The 25602-nt window shown below is 36.9% G+C and overlaps 1 protein-coding gene across 2 annotated transcripts in view; it reads left to right on the top strand.

Moving 5' to 3' along the window:
- Nucleotides 1-25602, top strand: part of bcl9l (bcl9 like) — a 44103-nt gene that overhangs the window by 1764 nt on the left and 16737 nt on the right. The window lies entirely within an intron of this gene.

A 25602-nucleotide genomic window follows, 5' to 3' on the forward strand; every position in this document is an offset into this window, starting at 1 on the left:
GAAAATCTGGGTGCTCTTCGTCAGGGATCCCCACAGATCATCGGGTGAACTTTTTTATTTTTATTTTATTTCTATTCCCTTGACTTTCATGGTCTAAACCTTTTTTTTGGTCTTTTCTCGTTTCCTTCCTATGCATCAATAAATTAAGCTCCCAATGATTCTGCATTATAGTGAGTTGAGTTACATTTTCATTATACATATAATAATTAAATTACTATTGTCATACAGTATGTATAATGGTAATATTATATGATCATTGTTGTGTTTAGTTATGTTCGTGACACCCAGTTTTGTTAAACTGGTCTGTGTTGCAAAAAACTTTGGGGACCGCTGCTCTATATTGCATTGATATAAGGATTATTGATTTGTGTACATAGCCTTTGTATGTATCTAAACTAAACATGGTGATCACAAATCCATTAAAAAAAGCTACTGTGTCTTATTTTCTGTCATAAAAGATAAGTTTAAAAAATGTGCACAATGTTGTAAACTAAACAGTAGTCATACACATTCCAGAAATTAAATTTCTTTACACTCCATTAAATGAAAACCATGTACTGTATGTGCTACACACATAACTGCTGACAATGAGCATACAGAGCTTTGCAATATACATTATAACAAATATACTATTAAATTATATAATTGTTCTTAAGGGTTTCTTAAGAAGAACGGGCTATATGTCAATGACTGGAGCCATATACCATTAAGTAGAACTCGATGCCAATGATGTCCACAAGGATTCCTCTGTCTGGCACTTTCTTTCACTAGCGCATATTCCTACAGCTCACTTAAAATATACTTCGAACAGGATGGTGGCTACTGTAGAAAAACTACTTCATACACTTGACCCTGCTGTGGCCTGTGTTTGGATCAATTCCAAAATCAACGATAGCACTATTTAAAACCTTCAAGCATTCAAACATTAGTTTTTAAGACACGCTTATTAGATTACAGACGGACGTCTGGACAGAAATTGCCAGATAATGGGCCTAAAGTTCCTGATCAAGAAGGTACACGTTAATAGAACGGGTGCTATCAAAGAAAAACAATATTTCAGATATTTAAACCTTGCTGTACGTTTGACCTTCTTTGGATATGTTCATTATTAAGACATTGCTACTAGAATACTTTTTAGTATGGGTATATCCAACATGATTTTTCCCTGTTCCTAGTGGTAATGATGGATTGGTATTGAATAACAGAATACGGTTAGGTGACTTCAGATCACTGATATCATTTGATGGCTTTGTGATTAGTCGATTATTGCTGGCTCCATTTCACAAAACACACTCTGAAAGTTTTCTTTTCAAGTATTTCTTCTTTGTGGTGCTGGGAAATGTTCTCCTGCTTTGTATTAAATGTTCCCATGCTTGTATGCAGTGATAGGGTTAAATAACCAGCAAGTGCTGTTCTGTTCCTTGATTGCTTGTCACAATTTACTTTAAGTACTTTTAGTTTCTCTGTCCAAGTATAGTTATTTTACTTGTCCTCCCTGGGGTCTCATTTATTAGATGTGCATATGCATAGTTTTGTGTGAAAACTAAGCAGAGAATGGAATTTGTGTTTCCATGCAGACAATTTATCTAATTTATCAAGGGTTTTTATCTTTGGATACAGGAAGCCCTGGTGGTAGTAAAAGGTAATGGCAGTTGAACTGACTGTGATCTTTTATCCCATGTACATATATATTGAACATATACGGTGATTTGGGGACATTCCTTTTTGCAAATAAGTGTGACCACTCACAAGCAGCGCATTTTAGAATATGTGGCATATATCGGCAAGTGTAATAAATGCCAATTTTTTTAAGTGTACTGGTAGTTCATACACACACACATTTAGAGCTTGTTCTTTGCACACTTTAAATAAGACTACTGGCTATGAATTAAGGGATAATGTTGATCCCTAATGTTAATACATGAAAGCATGTATCCAGGGAGGAACTTGACTTTGTGTCAAATGATGTAGGTTCTTTCACTCTTTACTGTGAGTGGTCCAAACAACTCTTCACACACAGCATCGATGGGTTGCCTCTGCTATTCCTTCTGGCTCTTTTTTTTTTTACTATTGTGTGTTCCTTAAACTCAGTAAAAATATATACTTCACACAGAAAGGTGACCGTGACCCTGTTTGGAATATTTCCAAAATCAAATCTGTTCAAATGCTGGTTAATTAAATTCAGTATAAAATGTACATTGTACTAATTCCTGAGTTCAGGAATGTGGATTGACTAATGGCAAAGATTATACCTAGCAAAAAGGGCTTCTCTGACTATAAAAACATCTTAATATGACTAATAGAAAAACAAATTCTTCTTCAGGCATTTATCCTTGCTGTGACCCTGACCCTGTTTGGATCAGTTCCAAAACCTAATCTGTAGATCTGCTGGTTACCAGGATAACACCACATTTAATTAAGTTTCTTTTTATTTGTATAGTATTGTACAGTTGACAATGTAAAAATCACATGGAGTGGTTTTCTTATAAATATTGCACACATTCAAACACCTGTTGTTGAGATACCGTGGTAATGAAAATCTCTAATTGACAGACAAATGGAAAAATGGAGTGCCTCCAGAATTTAATGTCAGAGGCATAAAAAAAAAAAAAACCCAGTAGGTGATCCAGCAATACTCTGTCAGCAGGTATGTCAGCTATTAGCTTCCTGTAGGGGAGGGCAGTCAGCGGTAAGTGACGCATTTTTAAAGGATTTCCTTGTTGCTGACCTTTTACTGGGAATCCAGCAGATGGAGATTGGATAGCATATGGTTTCTATTTTCAATGAAGATTTTAAGGAATAAGATTCATAGGTTGTTCACTTTTCAAGCAACATACAGAATTCCACTTTATAACCGAGTTTAGCCGATAGATTGGACTGTTTTTCTTTACATTTCTTCCATGATGTCTATCTCATGAAAAACACATTGCTGAGAGTTTTCTGGTACTTTCTCAGTTAACTAAGAAACGAGATGCTTCCATGATATTTTGAACAGCACCTGCTAACCCTGTAACTTCCAAGTGCTCCCACCTCACACACATACTTTTCATATAAAAATATGCATTGAAATAAAGCATACAGCATTGATATTCTAGCAAGTATGGATGAGAGACAGATGCCAAGTCTAATAGGCCTTTATTATCATTCCAACCGTATACAGTACCAAACAAAGTGAAACAAGAAAGGATTCGCCCAGGACCAAGGTACTACAACATAAATGAACAAAAACGAACTAGGACACTACATAAAGTGCATGTGTATGACATTTAATGCAAAAACAGCATAAGACAGTGACAGTAGAAAACAGTGACACCGCATCACCAAACCAGTGTTAGTACAAACGAATAGTCCATAAAAAAAGTAAATACATACTGTACATGTAAATGCTGGAATTGTTTTGGCAGCAATTTGTGCAGAACAGATGTGGAGCTTCCGTTCTGTGCTTAAATGTTCTCATTACTTTTTACGTCAGGATTGTAAAGCCAATTTTACACAAACATGACGAAGAGGATAAAACAGTTTTCAATGGTACTATTTGTGCTTACTGGATATTCATTCTCAACGGTAATCCAAAAACTCTCCAAAGCTATGTTGGAACTTTTGTTTTCAAACTGCAAACTTCCCTTTGTTCAACAAGTTGCGCTGTGCTTGCAGCAGCATGTCTTGGAGCTTTCAGTTGCAGATAAACTCCATGGGTCGCATAAGACACTGATGGAAAGTATAAATGAAAACCCCTAAACTGAGGAAGCAGGAAGTCCAGGTAGTACAATGTTTGAATGCATACTGGACAAGGGAACCATTTAAAGTGTGCCCTTTTAACTTTCTTTTTTCCAATGAAACAGTACCACAGGGCAAACTTGTATCCGAATCTGAGCAATTTGAATGATAGTGAAGCATGTTTTCATCCAGTGATTGAGATTCCTTAAAGCATCAACCAGGTATGAGAGTTATGAACAACAGCTCATCTTTGTTCATTCAGATTTTTTTTTTGTCAATTAGAAAAGTTTTTTTTATTCCTTCCCCATTGTGTACATGACAAAACCTTGCCATGGGGAAAAAGCCATCAGACCGCTATACATAATCAAAATGTGATGTTCTATAGTCAGACACTTTTTCCTGTTCAAGATCAATACCTCGTTTCCTGTTATTTTATCAGGCGGTGTTTTGTAGAAAAAATCATTCTGATATAGTTACTGCCAAAGAACCCAAGATGTGCAGAACATACATAGGTGTCTAATGGTTGTAGAATTCCACAGAAGAAACTTTTCAATTTCATTAAAGCTGCATGCAGACAATCTGACATTTCATGTGGCATTTGTCTTCATCACTATCTTAGCTACTTCATAAATGGGTTCAGGTTCTTTCATTGTTTGACGCTTTTTTTTCTTAAAATGTGAAATGTTTAAATAAATAAGATTGTCTCCTTGCTATCTAGTGTTGTCATGTGTTCAGATATCTATTACGTTTTCTGGAGGCCATTGCATGATGTGACCATACCAATCATACAGGAAGATTTGTACAAATGTACTAGTGCAGGTTATGGCATAATGAATGCACAGTGCATTTGATTTCACTGGTTGTGCACAAGTTCACTCATTCAACAATATTTTTGATAGAAACTCCATTTGTAGTGTTTTTTTTTTTTTTTTTTTTTTTTTAATAAAACATGGTAGCCAGACCATCTACTTTTACATGACTCTGATGAGTAAGATCCCACCCTGTCTTGAGACTTTTCCATGATTCTTTTTTTTGCAGGCAAAACCAGACGAAAATCCACATTTCTTACAGTTAGTGTAAATGAATGTGTTCAGTGAAAGTTCTAAATGTTGCTAATCCATTTAACAAGATGGAATCTTTCTTTGGCACATAATTTTTTAGGACGTTTGACCACTGAATACCCTCTTCTTTTATTCAGATAATTTTTAAAGACTGTAGATCTGATACTTCATGGTGGAGTCTGATGAAACGTCTGTGCATGTCTCTGAATAGCCACAGGTTATTGTCTGAATGACTTTGACAAGCATGCTGGTGAGATTTGGCCCCCAAAAATTTGTTCCACCTTCGAACGTGACATTCAGCTTCTGCTTGGCAAGATGTTATATGCAGTGGTGATGTATAGACCATATACCATAGACCTTTTTTTTTTTTTTACTACAATCAGCAAGGAGCTTTGGATTTTTAAGTGCATATTGCACAGTCATCTTTTGATAATCAGGCATTCAGACAGCCCTATTCTTCAAAGATAAGCAAAAGCTGTAATATCACAGTGTCTGCTGATTATGAAGAATTCTCCATTAACTGGGCATCGTCCCTGGATATTTCAAGTCCATCATTCCTTTAGGCTTCTGAAAATAAATCCTGTTTGAGCTTTCATTTATAACATTGCCAGCACTGTTTCTGAATTGTCCATTCACAGTCAATCCCAACACTGTTCTCAGCACAAAGGGTTGATTGTTTTCACATCTAACAATCCACTAGGATTCTATAATTTAGGTTCTAGCTCCAATGGGCTGTCAAACATTTGCATTTAGTTCAGCATGATAAAATCCCTCAAGGTATGGCCAATGTTTAATACTGTCTCAATCTCATACTGCCATGATCTTTGTTTATTTATGAGGGTTCAGATCACATTTTTTTTACCATCAGGCTGTATTTATGTTTCGAAACACTAAAACCCATTGAAAATGAACAAATTTCTAAACCTACACTTAAGCACTGGTTTGCCCATGGATTTCACAAACAACTATCCTCCACTGTTCTCTTATATAGTCTGTTTCAGATTTGTTTGTAAATTTACAGCAATACCCATTTCTTGTATAATAACTAATATTGGGAATAGTACAGAATCGCCCCCTGATTATTACACTGTATCAATCTACAGAATCCGCAAAAATATTTTGGGGTCTGTTTAATTTTATTCGGCGCATGTTACAGCTTTAGTCTCTTTGATAAAAAGAAAAAAAGGCACATCCTTATTCTTGTTGAGTAGGTCTGAGATTAAAGATACCATCAGTCTAAAGCCCTGCAGAAGGTGCTTTATAAAAGTTAAGTTGTGTAAAATTCCACCACATGGCTGTCAGAGACATAGAAGTGGCTTGATGCATGTCTTCCTTAGACACTGAAAGATGATTGGTCCAACATGTAGGGTTTGCTTTATAGCAAATGAGCACTAGTCCTTTGTTTGTCTTTATAGACAAGCATCATTGTTTTCAGTCTGTAATGGAAAGCAATCAAAGAGTGTGTAGAGAGGGGGTACTATGGTAGACCTTGGGGAGGTTGGAAACAGGTTATGCAGCTGTATTCTGGATTAGATGCAGAGGTTGGATTGTGTGCAGGGGCAGATTTGCCCAGGAGCAAGTGTAGTTTTGACTACAAGACTAAGGAGCCGAACAAGCACCCAAGTGCTTTCTGTGGATTGAAGCCCTCGGATTCATCTAATGTAGAGAAGGAAACAGCATGAGCAGGTCAAGTTAGTTGTGTGATGCAGGAATGACAATTGCTTTCCATGGTTACTTAAGATCACAAGATCTTTAAATGGGAATGAATCTCCTGTGATGTACAGTAGCTCTATTTTTACTGGGATTAAATTTCAGATGATGAGTTGCCATTCATCATGAGATGTCTACCAGACATGAGATCTATGCAGAAACATAAGTGTTGGCGGAATGTGGATTCCCTCCATGTCATCTGATATGAGCATCCCTCTAGGTAGAAAGAAAACCACTTCCATGCTGTGTCATGAATTCTAAGACGCATGTAGATGGACAGGAGAGTTTAGCGATTGACTCTGTTGAAGGTTGCTGAAAGGTTAAGGTGGATTAGGACTGACTGTTTGGCTGATCTAGTGCCATAAAGCTACTCAGTAATGGCCACTGGAGCAGTTCATGTGAAGTGTGCAGAAGAGAAGTGAAATTGGCCAGTAGTTGCCAATGTCTGAGAGATCCAGAGTGGGGGTTTTTTCAAGATGGGAATAACCCAAGCTGTCTTGAATGTAGTCAGTACATAACCAGATGCTGTAGAGTGATTGATGATATAAAAAATGAACGGGAGGAGGTCTTGTGAGATCATCAGGCTGCCGCATCAAGGAAGTGATGGAATCTAACTCGCAGGTGATGGAATTACAAGACAAGGTAATAACAAAGAATGGGGAAGTAATCCTGAGTGTGTTGTGTAAGAGTGACAGACTGGCAGCTTTTTTTCAATCTAAGTATGCTTAGTAGCCACTTACATGTATTTGTAGGTTTTTATTCTAAATATTATAATAAGATAATTATATATTATAAGCTTGCGTTATCAGTAAGGAACATATGCCATGTTCAATGTGGAAATTGAATCAAAACCATCCCTTCTTCTCAACTATTAGTTTCTTCCTTGTTTATGGAGTAACATGAAATCACCATAGCCACACACACTGTGAACAGTGTGAAGTAACACCTCCACTTTAATATTAGTAATAGCAGTATTGCTTTAGTTAATGTACAAATATTGTAGATGGTTGAATATATAACACTAACATCAACGATTGCTTTTCCAAAACAACGAGTTGTATGGTTAGAGTTATCAATTTTGTTAAGTAGCTAGCTTGCTGAACTGCTTAATTATAGTCCACTGCTGTTGAATGAATGTTTTGAGTTTACTATAGTAGAACAGTTCTAATGGCCATTTAGGTCTTTGACTGCAAAGGTATTGTTAAGGTAGCTTTTTATGAGCTTTACATGTCTTATTGTTTGTTTTTCTTAAACTGCCAAGTGTCAAGAAATGGGACTTGGGAATACGTTATTGCAGCTTGGGGAATTATCATTTACAAGGCAGAATGAACGCAGCAACAGATTCTTGACTAAATGTGGACTGCACACAGTCCGGTGCTGTTGGGATGCTTGATTAGTCCTGTAGTTTTTTGGGATCGGCAAAATGAAGGGGCGCAAAATATCAGTTTACGAATTTGTGCTCCGTGTTCATGAACTGTAACTTGGAATCTTAACTTCATAACTGCTCTTAGACTTAACACCCTGAATAACTGCATGGCTACTTTGGTCATTTGTATAAGTCATAATTAGTTTTGAAATCGTGCAGCATCTTTAGTGTATATTGTGGACTGTGTGTATTGGAGAGGGGCAGATGGAAGAATGTGTGAAGTATAATTTGACTGCACGTGGCTGCTCTTTGGCCTGTTGGTCTCTTCATTAGCCATCACTGTAAGAGTGATATCCTACTGTTCTATTTATAGCAGCACACAGAGTGTGCAACTTGATCCGGAAGCCTGATAGCCCCAGTATGCCTTTCCAGCACACAAACTCAAAACCATTTAGGCCCCTTATTGTCCATTTTCATTCCAGTCACATTTGGAAACTAACTTGTTTAAGCTTGAGGTTTTGCAGCAACAAGAGTTGTGTATGAAATGTGACGCCCTGTACCTGGAATATTTCTGTGCTCCAAATTGTCTTTTATATTTACCACAGTGGATTATAATTTAAATGCAGAGTGCAGGAAAGCAAAATGCTTTCTAAATACATAAAAGATGTAGCAAGCACTTAAGGATCCTCTTTGGTTAAACTCACATCTGGAAGGCTAGAAGTGAAAAACGACAGTTTTTTGCAAGTTACATTTTTGATGTTAGAATGACGCATGGGGATATGATCACAGTGTATCAAATATATTGTGGATAAAAAAATTGGCATTAAAAATGAATCCTCAGATATAAAGCACAAAGGTATTTGGACAAGAAAGGAAAAAGATGTATAATAAGTGTGCACACCACTTAACTAATTTCACCTTTCTTTACAAAAAATACTAAAGATCAAAAAGCTTTTATTGTCATTTCAACCATATATAGCTGACACATTACACAGTGAAATGAAACAATGTTCCTCCTGAATCCTGATGCTACATAGAACAACAATCACGGAAAACACAGGGTTAAGGACTAGTAAGTGTCCTCGCCACATAAAGTGCATGTGTGCAACTTGGTGCAAACAGTGTAGAGACTTTAAGGCATTTTTTTTGTTATTTGTGCTTTGGTTCATTTTTATGTAAAAGGATGGCATTTTTTTTCATCTCCAAATGTCTAACAGACAACACCTGAGGAATTGAGCCAAAAGAGTTTGGTAGTTGAAGATCTCCATTATTCCCTTTATCTTGAGCAGCCAACAAAACTTTTTCACAGCTGACAAGAAGCAGCCCTGTTGCAGGATGCTGCCACCACCATGCTTCGGTGTGGGTGTGGTATTCTTTGAATGAAACAAAAAAACATGGAGTGACTAGAACTTGACAGATGTTCCTGCAGCTCCTTCACTGATGCTGTACGTTTCTCAACAGTCTTCTTAATAGGTTTTCCTCTTGTCATTCTTCATGTGTTCTAGTTAATCACTGTGGTGTCATCTTTTCTCTATTTGTTGATGATGACCTTCACAGTATTTTGGAAATTGTGTAGACATCAAAACGTTTCTGAGATAAGATACTGTACGTCTTTTGTAATCTATTTGTGTACAACTGATTCAGTAGTTGGGTAAAACAAAAAAATTATAATTAATTTTGAACCCTAGTTTATAAAATACAGTGGAACCCGCTTATCTCGCCCTCGGTTATCTCGACAACCCTATTAAATCGACGTTTTTGAAGTGGAACCGCCAAATTCTCGCTTTGTCTAAGCATTTTTTATCGCTTATGTCGACTTTTTTATGTCGCCGAACCCTAATATCTCGAGCACAAGGGGGAAAATTTGCCATTTAACGTCGGTTATCTCGGTGCAGCCGCAGAAGAACTCGCGGAAGTGCCGAAAAAAATCAAGCCTTACAGCTGCTACAGGTGTTGTATTGTATACTGGTGAATCTCTGCTGTTAGTTAGTGCACATATGCCTTTTGTTGTTAAATGTTATGCGATGAACGGGAGGCGAAAGCCACGCTTGGCGGTGCGGAACGTGGGATGAGCAGCAAAAGCATAGAATGAACACCGGCAGGTTCGGGGGGAATCCGCGGTGCGCTTTGGGAAGAAAAGAGCAGCCGTTGAGAGAGTGCCGGTGGGAAGACACGTACCGGGATACACATGAGCGATAACAACGACCGCCGTGAACCAACATATACCAACAATAACGGACAGTGAGAGTGTGGAAGTTTAAATAGGAGCTGGTGATGATGCTAAACGAGCACCATATGTGCGCGATTGAAGCCGGGAGCTTCAGAGAAAGCGGCCGAGAAAGCACCTGACACGCTGAAGGGGGCCGAAGGGGGCGTGGCAGGTGGATTCCTGACAGATAAACATGTACTGTATGTATTTTTATAGCATGCCTTCCTCAAACAAATCGCGGCAACGCTGTTGTGTAAAAAAACCCTTTAAAAACACGTGCATGCACATTCTCATTTATTAACGTACATCATGTACATAAAGAAATTTCAAGCACGTTAATATATTGCCGCCATTTTGATTTTTGTTTATCTCGATCATCGGTTATCTCGATTCTTTTTGGCGACCCCCTAGGACATCGACATAACCGGGTTCCACTGTAGTTGTAAAATGTTTGTACATTATTGTCTTGGAGAATGTATGGCAGTTGTGCAGCTTGTGCACTTTAGTCATGTGACTGTAAGTCATTTTATTCTCTGAATGGTTTATGACCTTTGGTCATTGTAAAAGGTGAATCAGGACCAGTCTGCATTTATCCCTGTAAGTTTATTAGCGTTTTGTCAGCTTCTTCCGACTTCTTGTGTCAAGAGTCATCCATATTATTATTCTTATATTTCTCTGGATACCACCAAAGACTTCTACATGGGTTTAATTAAAGAAAAATGTGTGCTTTATACTTTTGATATTTTGGAAAAGATTCAGCACCGAAGTTGTGTGTGTTCTGGTGTTTCACAGCTAAACAGGAGGTCAATCATAAGAGTTCAACACGTATCATTTGCATATGCATTTCAACGTTTGTGAAGTAACTTCCAATTTCCAATGTCTTAATGACAGCTGATAAAATACAAACTATGCATCAGGATTCCAGTCTGCTGACAAAGAGCTTTCTAATAAGTGCGAAATCTTAGAGCTTGTGATGTGTTACTACAAGGAATTAATGATAAAATGGAAAAATTTGAAAGAATAATGTGATCTAGAGAAGTCTTTTCTTCAGGTTGCCAAAGAACAGGAACAAGTTGATACACGGGAAAAGCCAGGGTTTGTCCCAAGTTTTCAGAGGGCTTAGGTGCTGTCTGGGTTTTAGGGGTGGTGGTTGAAAGTTATTTTGTTGTCTTTATCTAATTAGTCAAGGGAACCTTGCAGCAGTTATTGAACATAAAGTCTATTCATTTGACCAAATAACATGTTTGAGATTTATTGAAAATATCTGAAAATATCACCAATAATTGTTTCAACCAAAATAAATATATTCACAAATAATAATGAATCATTCACATTATGTTTAGGGAAGATATGCGGTAAGTTATTTTTTTTTTTTTTTACAAAAATGAAATATGTAAATGTGTTATTTTGTAGGTAGGCAAGGCAACTTGTACTGCATGACTGTCTAGATGAGGCCTTGCATCACTGTCTGTGCTCGGTTCTCACACTACACCGCAGGAACAGGGGAAGAAAACTATTTCTGTGAGGGACATTCGTGGGAACTGCCGCACAGCTCGCAAATGTTTGGAGAAAAAGCAACCTGGGGCTGTGTTCATACAGAACATTTTTTTGAGCAACCTACACCTATGTTTTACATAAAAATCCTGTAAAGGAGATTGTGTTTCCAGAAACGCCCTCAGCTCCTTTTGTGATGTTCAAAACTGCAATTTGGAACAGCATTTTTTTGTTAGTTAGTTTTGATTTGGATCAGCAGTTTATATCTTAATACTAATACTAATGCTAAATACTAATGTTTCAGTGCAGTTGAAGTATCGTGACATATCGACAATTAACTAGTTTTTCAGGCTCATGTACTTTAGTTTAGTACATGAATATAAATGTATTGTGAAACAGGCTACATTAGTTATATTCAATAGGGTTTTTTTTGGTATTGCTATTGTGACCGTCACTAAGAATTGCCCCTTAACCTTACCTTATCCTTGCTTTTTTTGAGTCGATGGTTAGAGTTCCTTTCCCTAGTTAACAGTAGAGAGAAGTCTGTACTGTTAGTCAGCTGGTCTATTAGCATAATTTTGATGAGCATAAAATAGGCATCTTTTAAATATCAAGCCCCCTCTGTGTTTATCATTAGTGCATATAAAGTTAGGCTGGCCAATATGACCAAAAGATCGTGTCACGATACTAACAAGCAATATCTCTGAAAAGTCACACAGTTATTTTATATATAATTTGTTATCGATATTATATCACTCAGCCCTAATAATTCATTCTAATATGTCTCCTAAATGTGCAAGGTACTTTTCAAAAGCACCAAGTTGATACACATAAGCCTTTCCCGAGTAGGGAAAACCCTGCCAAGTCTTTAACTATTAGTAATTACTGCACGCTCTCAATAAGGTTATGGAATATCTTATAAAATATATATTTTATGTTTTTATATGATGTAAATTTTTTCCCCTTTCCTGTACGGAAAATCCCCGTTACCGCATCACAGTAATACAAAGAAGGCATTTTGCTTGCCAAAAAAACAGAAAAGACATGTTTAGTACGACATGATCCTTCGTGTTTTTCTGAATTTATAGTATTTAAACTGAACCCAATTTACTGAACTTGTCACTAAAAAAACAAAAAAAAAAAGCTTTATTTCTTTTATGCTTTGAACACTTTTCGGGCAATAAGTAAAATATTATTTTTGTCATAAAATTTAAATATTGAACAAACAAGTGTTAGTAAGTGTGGAATCATTTCTTTTTTCCTCTCAGAGATCATGGCATAAAAATGTCTGGTTTGTTCAATTTCTGTAAAGAAACAAAAATCTCCAATGCTTAAGCTTACAAAATGTAAGCTGCCATTGCAAATATGATAGAATGAGATTAAGAGAAATAGTACAAATTAGAATAAACTCTTATAAAACCTGTTGGTCTGTAGAAAAATATGTACTTTGTGTACTTGAAGAAATTTCTTTTGGCTGAATGGTACAAGTATTTTATCACCGATACATTCACAGAAATATAATGTGATTTTAGCTAGTAATTAGAGTTGGCTAGTTGAAGGCCTTAAACTGCCGATCTTACATTCCAAGTGCTTTTTATTTGTCTCTCGCCTTTCTGTGCTTTGGCTGTGGTTTGTTCTTTTTCCTTGGTCTAGTTGGCCATCAGCCCAGAATGTATTGGAAGAGATACAACCCTTAACCCCGCCTTCTCTCAACCCGCCAAAGCAAAGTAAGCTACTACTTCCACGTCCAAGAGAGAGCGGGTACAGAGACAAGGAGAGGGCACTTAACACTGTGTGCTCACACGCTGACTACTGTGGCCATGACAATCTGTGCTGTCCCTGTGCAGATCTCTCTCTCTCTCTCTCTCTCTCTCTCTCTCTCTCTCTCTCTCTCTCTCTCTCTCACTCTGTCTCTCGTTCTCTCTCTCACTCACGTTCTTTCTCTCTGTCATGGCTCATAAAGGTCACATGATGCTTGCTCTGAGAAATTTTATTCCAAGAAGGGAGCGTAAAGCACACAGACAAATTCACATCCAGCATGCTGCTATATTCAGCAATCCAGGCCATATACTGCACTCTCTCTCTCTCTCTCTCTCTCTCATACATTTTTATTTTCATTAATCCAAATCAGAAATACTATATCTATAAATATGTATCTATAAATACTAAAGGTTATGACCCATTTCACAATATGTTCATTTTCAATCTACAATGGAATTTTAGATTTCGCTCGGCCTCCTTTGCATTCTGTTTTCTCTGCCTGCCTTTTGTATCCTCAATTTTCCAACTTTCTTTGTGTTTTAGCATGAATACTCTGTGTTGCCGGTTGTCAGTGTTGTTAAGATATTACTACACTGTAGCTGTATGTGCCTCTGATTTTAGAACCTGCACAGCTATGAAGCTGTCATCTGTGACACTGCGTTTTCTACCATTTATTTATTTATTTATTTATTTATTTTTTCTTTGACTGTCAGGTAGCTCGCTTTCTGTATGACCTTGCTCAGGCCAGTGACAAATTTTTTTGTCATGGCAACCTACCTTGACACACTCAATAATAGTGTATTGCTTTAATGATACTTTTTAGCAAACAACTAAATAGCTGTCAATTATTCCAACTGTTATAAATCCAACTGTGATTCTGGCTGTAGGTAGATGATAAAGAGCAGGGATTAATAATCAGGCACTCTGTGGTCAGCTATACTAAAAATACTGGAATTGTACATTTGGATTTGGATGAAACCTTTACACAAATCATGGTCTCAAATGATGATTTTTTTTTTTAAAGGTTATAACAAGGTTAGGCAATGGCTTTATCACACAACGGGGTTGCTTTTTCTGAGAATTTCCCATAATTTACCCTTTTTTTTTTTTTTTTTTTTTTAAGCGTTGATGGTACATTACGAAGGCCGACTGTCATTTTGATGGATACAAAATAAGGCATTGAGTCTATTCACTCCATTCAGTTTGTCTTCCGCCATTGACATGGAAGCACTGTTGCAGTGCTTTACTGGCGGAAAATCCCTCAGCATGTGCTCATTTAGCACCACTGTGCCCTTTGGTGTTTACTAATGCAGAAGCATGTATAGTAGCATTTTAAAGCCTCAACTGTGATGGTGAGAAACAGCAGCAAATACAGCTGCAATTAGTGCAATATCCATAAATGCACAAGTCTTCATATAAACATGAATACTTCTGGTTCAATCGTTTTCTATCATGAGAAAGGAATGGATTTGTCCTCTGCTCTGGGACAAAGGGTGAACATTTAATAAGCAGCACCTTTATCTTACCAGCTTGTGCACAGCATCAGAGGTAATCAGAGCAGCACTTCTTACCTTTAAATAAATCATGTTGCATATACAAGTATTTGGATTAGGTCAGTCAGCATACATTCATATTCACCTTGTTAAATTTATAACCTCGATTACACAGGTCGCTATTTTAAAGTGAAAATTAGCTAACAACAGACGAACATTTTTTTCCACAATTGTAATCATTCCATGTGCTGTATAGTCCATACAGTCAAATATGTGAGGTCATATGAAAATAGTTTGGAAAAAAGAGTATTTAAAGCTTTTTCACAGATGCCATGACAAGTGGAACTGACTTATGAGCCAGGTTTGATCCTCTGAAAAAAAATACAATTCGGAACATATCCAGCTTTATAAGCGAGACCCACGGGTTCCGGAATGAAGGATTTTTTTGTTACATCATAGTATGATGGTATGACTTGTACCTACCATAGTATGAAGGTTTTGACTTGTGAACACACTGACTGACAGCTAGTCCAAGTGCCTAGTAATCTAGAAAGTTAATTTTAAGGTCAGTATGTGGGACTGTGAGCAGACCACATGACTATCTGTAATACTGTTACTAAACTAAATATGGGAAACATGACCAGCCCTACTTCTTTTTCCTTAGTCTTAAGACAGATTTTTGTTTAGCCTGGTCCTGTCAGGACTACACCTAACCTACCACAGCTCACCAAAAGCCAGCTCTCTCACACGTAATTGTTTCAGATCTTCATGCAAAATTCCAACAAAAGAATGTATCTTATATGAGACAGGGAAAACAAGGGTAAAATAAAAATACACTATAAATGATTATTCCAGTTATTTATTGGGAAATTTGTCTTACACCAACTGCCCTGTGTACAAAAATAATTACCTTATTAGTTGTGTAACTAATAAACTGATAATTAGACTGGACACTCACTGGTCAATGTTTACTGCCAGCCCTGTTTCAAAGAAAAATTATTCTAGAAATGCCATATCAAGGCTCTTGGACACCAGTAAACCAAAATAAGACCCATGATGTCGAAATGAAAAATTTTCTTTAAAAGCACATCAGTTGCTCATACAGAAAGTGACCAAAGAACCCAGATGAATTAAAGGAACTCCCAGGTCTTGCTCACCTCAGATAGATTTAGTGTTCATGATTTCATCATTAGTAAGAGTGTGGTCAAAAATGGTAGCCGGGGAAGAGAAACATGACTGCTTGTATTGCATTTGCCAGAAACACCTTGATGACCAGAAGACTTTTGGTATAATGTTCTGTGGACTGTGGAGTCAGTAATGGAACTTTTTGGAAGACATGACTATTACAATCAGCATAGCGCAAACACACTAAAAACATCATCCCACCAGTTAAAGATGGTCAAACGTGATAGTTTGGAGTCTCTTTTTTGTTGCTTAAGGGCCTGGGCAATTGTTTTATTTTATTATAAAATGTGCCCAAATGAATGTTAAAAATGTGCAAGCAATTACAGATTTTCATTAATCAATACAATCAGTGTTCCAGAATGGACATTACTGTATTTGTTGTGTTTACCCATTTATGCTCTACATTATAACAAGCAGCTGTACAGTTGCAGTGTTTAGGTTTTTAAAGTTCATGCCTCAGACAGACATGAGAGTTTAACATTATCATTAGAACTGGCTCTGAACCATCCTGTTATGTCAAGCAATGTAATATTAAATAGTTTTATTGGATTGCTCTACTTCTAAGTGGCACTAAAAGCTCCTAAGTATGAGTTTCTCTTTAAAACCTATTCCAATTTCTGCTGTAAGCAAAATCTACTTCGGGATGTTAACACTATGCTCAGGATGACTGCTTGCTTTGTTTAGTAATGAAACAAAAAATGAATACTGTTATGAGTAGCAGTAAATGCATTGTATATGAAAACAGTCCAGAGATGGTATATATAGTTTACTGTAAAACATGAGTAACAGATGATATTTGGACGTTGTTTTTTGCTGTAAGTAGCAGAGAGTTGTGTAAATGTATACACAAGGTGAGATGAGGTGACTGTGTTTTATAACAATAAAAAGTTTTAATAATAAGTGTTGCTTAAACGAACGTTATGTAAAAATACTAACCGCTAATTGATCAGTATTGTTAAACGTTATGACACTTTATACAGATTTGAGACTTTAACACTGCTGTGGTGTAACAGCAAATACAAATCTTATGCCTTATTAGTCAGAAAGTGTGGATTAATATAACCTCACAGCTCTAACAGTGGTTCCGGCTGCAACATGAACGATAAGATTATTTTAACACCCCTGTTCTTGTTTTAGATTATTGCATTGATCTTAACAGCACAGTTACAGGGACTTGGTATGGTGGACAGACCAAGTTATCATACACAAAGTAAACATATGAAAAAGCATGTTGCTGTTTACCAAAGATTATTGATGATCATTGATGTTCTGAGTTTTTTTTTTTGTTAGAAATAGTATGTAAGGAGTATTGAGTGTCAGTGCTTTGTGGTGGTCACAGTGATTTGGTAAGAGTTTTTTGCTTCCAGTTTCTCAGTAAAAAGGGCGAGGCACATTTGTGTCTTCAAGAGAGAATACATGAGAGGCTGTGAGAAAGTTTGTAAGTTGTCTCATTGACGTTCTGTTACAAGCAAAGATAAATCAGTAAATCTAAAAATAAATCATAAATACGTTTAAAAGGCTCAGAAAGGTATTCATTAGTGAATCCCATTGTTGACAAATCTATGTGGTATAAGCACAATAACACAATTCAGGTCATGCTGTTGTACAAAAATAACCTGGTAGGTAACCTGGCGAGAATGTTTGTATGTTATTTATTTAACCTTTTATTCACCAGATAGACTATGCATGTCTGAAAAATATTACCCGTTTTACCCTTCCAAACCGTCTATTACAGAATAACTTTATTCTTTGTCTTTGAGCGTACAGTCAAACTAGGTTTGCAACTTCTTTACTAGATTCATTATCTCCATCTAATTTGAAAAAAAGGAAGAAACATAACCTTGTCATGAAACTTCTTATTGATTGTCAGTTGTTAAAAAAAAAAAAAAAAAAAAAAAAAAAATTTCAAACTTGTAAAAGTGGAATGACTATGAGAAAATGGATGTGTAAAGCTTGACTCAAAAGATTTTCACTCCAGTCACTTTATTTGATATACATTTTGGTGGTATGCAGAGGCACAATTACAAAAAATGGGTCACTGTTTTAAATTCTTGTGGATCTGACTATACATTTGCCTGTATTTCATTTATGAATATTTGAATATGTCAGAATACAGCTGATTTAACACAAATATATACTTTTAATAAATTCTGTTGGTATTTTCTTTATTTTAAAAAAGAATCCAACAATCAAACAATTTAGTTTTTTTTAACAGATGATTTTTAAATGATTTTTTTTTATAAAATATGTAATTTTGTTAAGTGGGTGGTGTCAAAGCAGTTCCTAATGTGTAGGCAGTGAATCACTTTACACACACACACACACACACACACACACACACACACACACACACACACACACACATTCCTACAGCCTTTGGTTTACACGTAAGCTGCTAGTCATCTTGTAACATTTTATTCAGCTTGAACATTCTCTAACATCTGAGATAATGAACTGCAGGAAAGCAAAAGCTACAGCAAGGAGAATACTAAAATTTGTGGGTTGGACTACAGGAAAAAAGAAAATGTGAACAATGAGGAGAGCGATTAGTGGACGACCCAAACATGGGTGTGATAGTCAGATGTAAACAAATTTGGCCATATAGTCTATGTAGACATCTGCCCATCACATTTTAAATGTTCTATTCCACAGTTGTCCCTTCTTTGCTGTTATAATTATATGCTTTACACTAGATTTGAGTGCATGGTTGTTTACATTTCTGTCCATTCAGCCACAAGCACATTATTGATGGAGGACAAGGTGACTAGGTGCACCATCAGCGTTCAAGTTTTGCTTAAAGATGTTCAGTGGGGTTGAGGTTAGTAATTTGTGCAGGCTCTTTATGTTTTTCTTCCTAACTTTAGCAAACCATGACTTTATGGAATTTGTGCTTTATGTTTGAGTTTCTTAATTCAAGTTAGGTTGTAATGTTATAACATTTTTGGACAATTGTCTATGTTCAGCTTTGTGTCAACATTTTAGTGATGGGATGCATATGTATGTGTTGGTCAGCCATCACTATATATTTTTGGAGATCTAATGCATTTTGTTCAGTGTTCCTCAGTTCAGTGTTTTGTTAAAAATTATTTCATAATTTAGTGCATTCTAATCAATTTAATTTGTTTTCTTATTTTTGTTATAATTGAATAAATATAAATAGTGCTGAATGATATTACAATATATCGACAGAAGTTTGTGAACAGCAGACCATACAAATTATATGTGCATTTTAAAAATCCCTTTACACATTTAATCCCTGTTTGCTGATATAATAGACTCCAATCTTCTGGAAAGATGTTCTACTATATTTTGGAGTGTGGTTCTAGAGATTTGTGTTCATTCAGCCACAAGGGTGCTTTTAGAGTCAGTACTAATGTACAGTGAGGAGGCCTGGGGTGCAGAAAGCATTCCAATTTACTTCAGATGTGTACACTAGGGCTATAGTCAGAGCTCTATAGCAGGCTATTTATGATCTTACACTCCAAATCATGTAAACCTTATCTTCATGGAGCTCACTTTGTTCACAGGGGCACTGTCATCTGGAACAGGTTTGGGTCTCTTAGTGAAGGGAAAATGAAATTTTCCTACCACATCCAATACCATTGTATACAATTGTGTGGCTTCAACTTTATGGTAACAGTTTGGTGATGAACCACATATGGCTGGCAAAGTTGTGTCCCAATACTTTGTCAATTAAGTGTATTTGTTAAAGCTTTTCTTAATTACAAGTGACCTTGAAGCTGACTGATCAACTGTCACTTTATTCAGATGAAGAATCGATTAATATGTTCAAATCGAATAATGTGATTATTAATGTGTACATTTCCTCCGTCTCTGATTTCAATGTACTTCACCAAAATCATTATTTACATATTATATTAACTGGTCCAAGATTTCCACTAAAGTACAGTGCATCTGAAAATTCATAGCACTTTACTTTTTTCCACATTTTATGTTACAGCCTTTTTCCAAAATAGATTAAATTCATTATTAACATTATTTGCAACTGTATTAAAAAATGAAAAACAATTACATGTACATAAGTATTCACAGCCTTTGCTCAACAAATTGTTAAAGCACCTTTGGCACCAATTACAGCCTCAAGTCTTTTTGAGTATGATGCTACAAGCTTGGCACCTATTTAGGTTGGATGGGAAGCAGTAGTGAACAGCCATTTTCAGCATCAGATGTTCAACCGGGTTCAAGTCTGGGTTCTGGCTGCGCCACTCGGGAACATTTACAGAGTTGTCCCGTAGTCACTCCTTTGTTATCTTGTCTGTGTGCTTTGGGTTCGTTGTCTTGTTGGAAGATGAATAGTCACACTAGTCAGAGGTCCAGAGCGCTCTGGAGCAGGTTAAAATCTTTACTGTGTACTGTGCTAGGTTTTCTAAAAAAGTATTTGTGTGTATTGCACCGCAGGTTCATTTCTAAAAAAAAAAAGAGAGAGAGAGACTGCACTCTCTGCACTCAAGGTGGTCGTCTACGTAACGCCTAGTTTCAGTCAGCACCACAGGAAAACGGAAAAACTGATTTTTATAAAGAATGAAAGTACCATTCTAGTCAATTCTTTATGCTCAAGGTTCAGGCTGAATGACATAGTGGACCTCTCGGTGAGTCCAACATTAAGCAGGCCAAAGAACAGCATGGAACGAACTGACCTTTGATCTGCTGTGTTACCTAGGCAGATAGGTGATTTTAAGGGTGTGAGTGTGTGAGTGTGTGAGTGAGAGAGAGACAGAGAGAGACAGAGAAGTTGGTATACAGCAATGCAGAAGAACAAACAAAGGAGACACTTTGGTGGGAATGAAGGGAAAAATGAATGGAAATTGGAAAGCATTATCCAATGTTCATATTGCCTCAATTCTGTTGATCTCTCTCTCTCAATTTCCACTGTTGCCATGCACAAGTTCAATTCATTTGTATTTGTCATTTTTATTTGTTTAACAATGAACATTGTCTCAAAGCAGCTTTACTCAGATAATTTGGTAAGAAAGAATAAATAAGATGGTCTTTATAAGTGTAAATTTCCCCCAATGAGCTGGTGGCAACTGTGACAAGGAAAAACTCCCTTAGATGGCATAAGGAGAAACCTTGAGAGAAACCAGACTCGGGAGGGAACCCATCCTCATCTAGGTGGCACCGAATGTCTGAATTACAATGAATTACAGCTAAACGTAGTACAGTTTAAATCCATCAAAGCTCCTGTGTCACCCCGTAGTTTCATGGATCCCCAGGCCGGTGATTTGAAACCATTCCCAGCTGCACAGAGTGGCTTAGGTTTAGGACACTGTGCAGTTGGAGACTCTGGCAAGACTCGCTAATACTAAAAGGGAGAGCCAGAAGGTAACACAGACATGAGTGATCTCTGGTATAAGAGACGGCCCACCACACCACCGTAAACAAACCTGAGAGAACATGTGAGAGTGAGGGGACGACAGCATACAAATATCCTAATTTACCGAACTCTCTTTATACATGATCCCTCCAGATCTGCCACTTTACCTAAAAAAAAACCCTACAGATAAAAAGCTTGATTAAAAAAAAAAATGTTTTCAGCCGCTATTTGAACATTGAGACTGTCCACTGAGTCCTGAACACTAATTAGAAGGCAGTTCCATAACTTTGGGGATTTTTAAGAGAAAAGCAGGAAGTAGTTTTTCTAAACTCTGTAACGACATCATGTTTTTTGCAATATTTCAGAAGGAAGTTATCAAGCATTCACTGTCTAATGTCCTTTACACACTTCTCAACATTGTTAAGCAGATCTCTCTCATCTGGCTTTTCTGAAATATACAATTATGTATCATCACCAAGCACTTTAAACTAATACCATGTTGACGTATAATTTCACGCAGAGGCAGCATAAATACAGAGAAAAGCAGTGGGCCTGAGACAGATCCTTGTGGAACACCAAACTTTACTTTAGAGAGTGTGGAGAACTCACTATTTACATCTATAAACTGATAGTGATCAGTCAAATAAGACCTAAGCCAGGAAAGAGCTGTTCCCTTTATTTCAGCAACATTTTCTAGTCTAGCAAGTATAATGTTATGATCAATGGTGTCAAAAGCTACACTTAGGTTGAGTACAAGTAAGGAGACACAACCCTGATCAGAGGCCAATAGCAGGTTATTTAAGTGCAGTTTGTTTTTCTGAAACCAGTGCAATGTCCAGTACATGCAAAATGTCTATATTGGTCAACAGAGTATAAAGAAACATTATTTTAAAGCATGCTGATAAAGAGAGAGCAAATGATGGCAGCTAATTCACATTCCATAAAATACTTTTATTGAGGTTAGTAATAAATGTATTTGTCAGAATGTATCTGAATGTTTTACTGGTCAAACAAAAACATAATTTTAGAGATTCGGTTTGGGCATTCCCAATATCAAATGGATTTATTTATTTGATTGTGCCAATTTATTTTTGAGACCTGACCATTACATACATTTTGTTGTTTTAATAACCTTCACTCTTCTAGGAAGACTTTCTACTAAATTTTGGAGCGTGGCTATGGGGATTTGCCCATTCAAAAAGCATTAATTCCAAACAAGAGTATTATTGAACATGATCATTCACTGATTGTTAGACAGAGAGGCCTGGGCTACATCTTGAAGGTTGATAACTCTTCATGGAACTCACTTAAAGTTCAGGTACAGGTTTGGGCAAGTCTCCGTATTTCGGGTAAAGGGAAATTATAATGCTATAGCATCCAAAGAGATCTGCTTCCACCTTTGTGAAAACCTTGTGGGGAAGACAAACATATTAATGTAATGGTCAGGGGTCCACATCATTTTGCTCATATAGAGTTTGTAGTTAAGAATGAAGACCCCACAGGAAATGGTTTGGGCATTATTATATTATATTGCATTTTACATTATTATACTATAACAGTTAAAGCCTAAAGACAGAGTAAAGGTGGGATCAACCTCTGATCAGTGACTAACTGATAAGTTGGTATTGGAGCACAGTGGTGGATGAAGTACACAAACCATTTACTTCAGTAAGTAGAGATACATTAGGTAAATATAACTCCAGTAAAAGTACTCCCTTTAAAATAATTAAAAGTAAAAAAAAATACATATATATATATATATATATATATATATATATATATATATATATATATATATATATATATATAGCCTTTAAATGTACTTATGTATCCAAAGTACTATGATTTATTATGGCTATTGTGTTCAATTATAATTTCTGTCACAAGACTCTTTGCTTAATCAACAGTTTATGTGAAAAGACCTAAGAAACACTGTCAACAAAGTCAAGCACTGATTGATATCTATTAAAATGATCATGAGCCCAAAACCTTCTTTTCAAATACTTAAAAAAATCACACACTCAAGGCCACGGGTTTTGTGGCAAGTTAGATTCAGGATTCCATCATTTATTATTCTAAAAATGTTGACCTGATGCTGAACTTTATGCTCGTGCTAAGTCGATACCACCAAGCGACAATCAAAACAAGTTAAAAACAGAGCATGGTGGCTCAAGTTTTTATCGACTCATAAATAAAGAGGAACGACAGATTTCACAACATGTAGTTGAGTAAAAAGTAAGATATTTGATTTTAAACTCTTGTGAAGTTAAAGTTTCCCCAAATAAAAAATTATTCAGTACAGATACGCAAAAAAGCATCTCAAGTACAGTAACGATTTACATTTACTTCATTACTGTCCGCCGCTGTCAGAGCATGTATGTATGTGTTTATGTAAACCGCTGTTTGATCCCTGCAAAATTAAATGTGTGAGAGGTATTGCTTTTGGTTACTGTGGTTAAGATTGGGGTTGGGGTTAAGCTTACACACACAAACTAAGGCCTCCCAAAGATCGTTTCTGTGTGAGTATATGGTCTACATTGACGTTTATCTGGCAGTGAGATATGCATATACACAGTGTATGAGGAAAATAGTTGTGCGAATGTGTGTAAAACTTTTAACAAGTTTTAGGTTTTATTTCCTTTTCCTCTCATGAGCAGAAGATGGTTGACATCTTTTATATTGTGGACAAATAAAGTCACATAATAAAGTGGACTAGAAGTCAATACGATTTTTAGTTTTCTCAAAAAATTAATGAATGATGAAGACCGCAACGGAATATTCTGTGTGGGTCGTATGCTAGTTATTGAATATTTACTACTACACCCACCATGACATGCAATGTGAGGACTATAACTGGTGAGAAGAATAGGGAATGGGTGAATGAGTAATAAATGTGATGAAAAGTAAGAAATACAAATGGTTAAATGAGCAACAGCTGCACCTAAAAAAGAGAAAGTGACTGTTTAAAGTTAGAGAGGTGTATCTGAAAGGTGGCATTTGAAAGGGAAAAGCAGCTTTCAGAGAGATGCAGTGGCGAGTGTGTGTGTGAGTGTGTGTGTGAGTGTGTGTGTGTGTGTGTGTGTGTGTGTGTGTGAGTGTGTGTGTGTGTGTGTGTGTGAGTGTGTGTGTGAGTGTGTGTAATGCTTCAGAGAGAGAGAGAGAGAGAGAGAGAGAATGAGAGAAGCAGAAAGACATTTGTGGTCTAAAAGAAGGTGTTTTTGAGGTCATCACCCTGAAATGGTTCTGAGATGGAAAGCTGTGTGGGAGCCTGTCAACGTCACCAGCTAAGGTCTTTCATCTTACTGGAAGGTGTGTGTGTGTGTGTGTGTGTGTGTGTGTGTGTGTGTGTGTGTGTGTGTGTGTGTGTGTGTGTGTGTCTCTCTTCTTGTGCAACAGTTGTGGAAATGACTTGTCAAGGCCTGTAGACACAGAAAGAAATGTACTGAGTTCCCGTGTTCTTACAAGTCTGCACAATGATCCGTTACACCTAACACCTATTTCATAGGCTCAGAGGCACACTCACAAGTACAGGCTCAGAGGCACACCCTCTCGCCAATAAAGAGCCTCTCTTTCACACACACACACACACACACACACACACACACACACACACACACACACACGCACGCACACACGCACACACACAGTAGATTCCTAGTGTAGTTTATGACAGTCAGCTGCTGGCCTGGCTGTGTATGTGATGCCTCAGCATTAGTAGAGACTGCACTGAGAGGTGCCTTTTCACGTGTAAATTATAGAAAAGTAATGCTGTGTCATCATTTACTCGCTCATTTTTACTTTGGTATTAATGGGCGTCTCGGGCAGTCGGATTACAATTGGAAAGCACTAACTCCAGATGCAAAGGTGTTGAATTCGTCGATTACATCTTGTAATCCTGTCACCCAAAGCCCTTGGAGGGGATGTCTTGTCTGTAATGTATAATGTGAATATCAGGAAAAGGAGAGCTTTAAGTCTAGCCCTGGCAGCAATGATTAAGTCAGAAAGGGTGTTTGTTGACATGTCCAGCCTGGTCAGTGTATTTGTTGACTTATACTAACTTTAGAAGAGTAGTAAACTGAGTAGCCTTCAGAAAACTAGCTTTATTTGATAGGTTTTGCCTTGGGCTTAAGAAATAGGAAGTATTGTTTGTGTGTGTGTGTGTGTGTGTGTGTGTGTGTGTGTGTGTGTGTGTGTGTGTTGAATTTTATAGGGCAGCGTAACTGTATGAAGAAAAAAAAGTGTGTGTTTGTGTGTCCTCACCTAGTTGTGTT

This window comes from Silurus meridionalis, chromosome 13 (genome assembly GCF_014805685.1).
Source record: "Silurus meridionalis isolate SWU-2019-XX chromosome 13, ASM1480568v1, whole genome shotgun sequence".
NCBI classification, from domain to species: Eukaryota; Metazoa; Chordata; class Actinopteri; order Siluriformes; family Siluridae; genus Silurus; species Silurus meridionalis.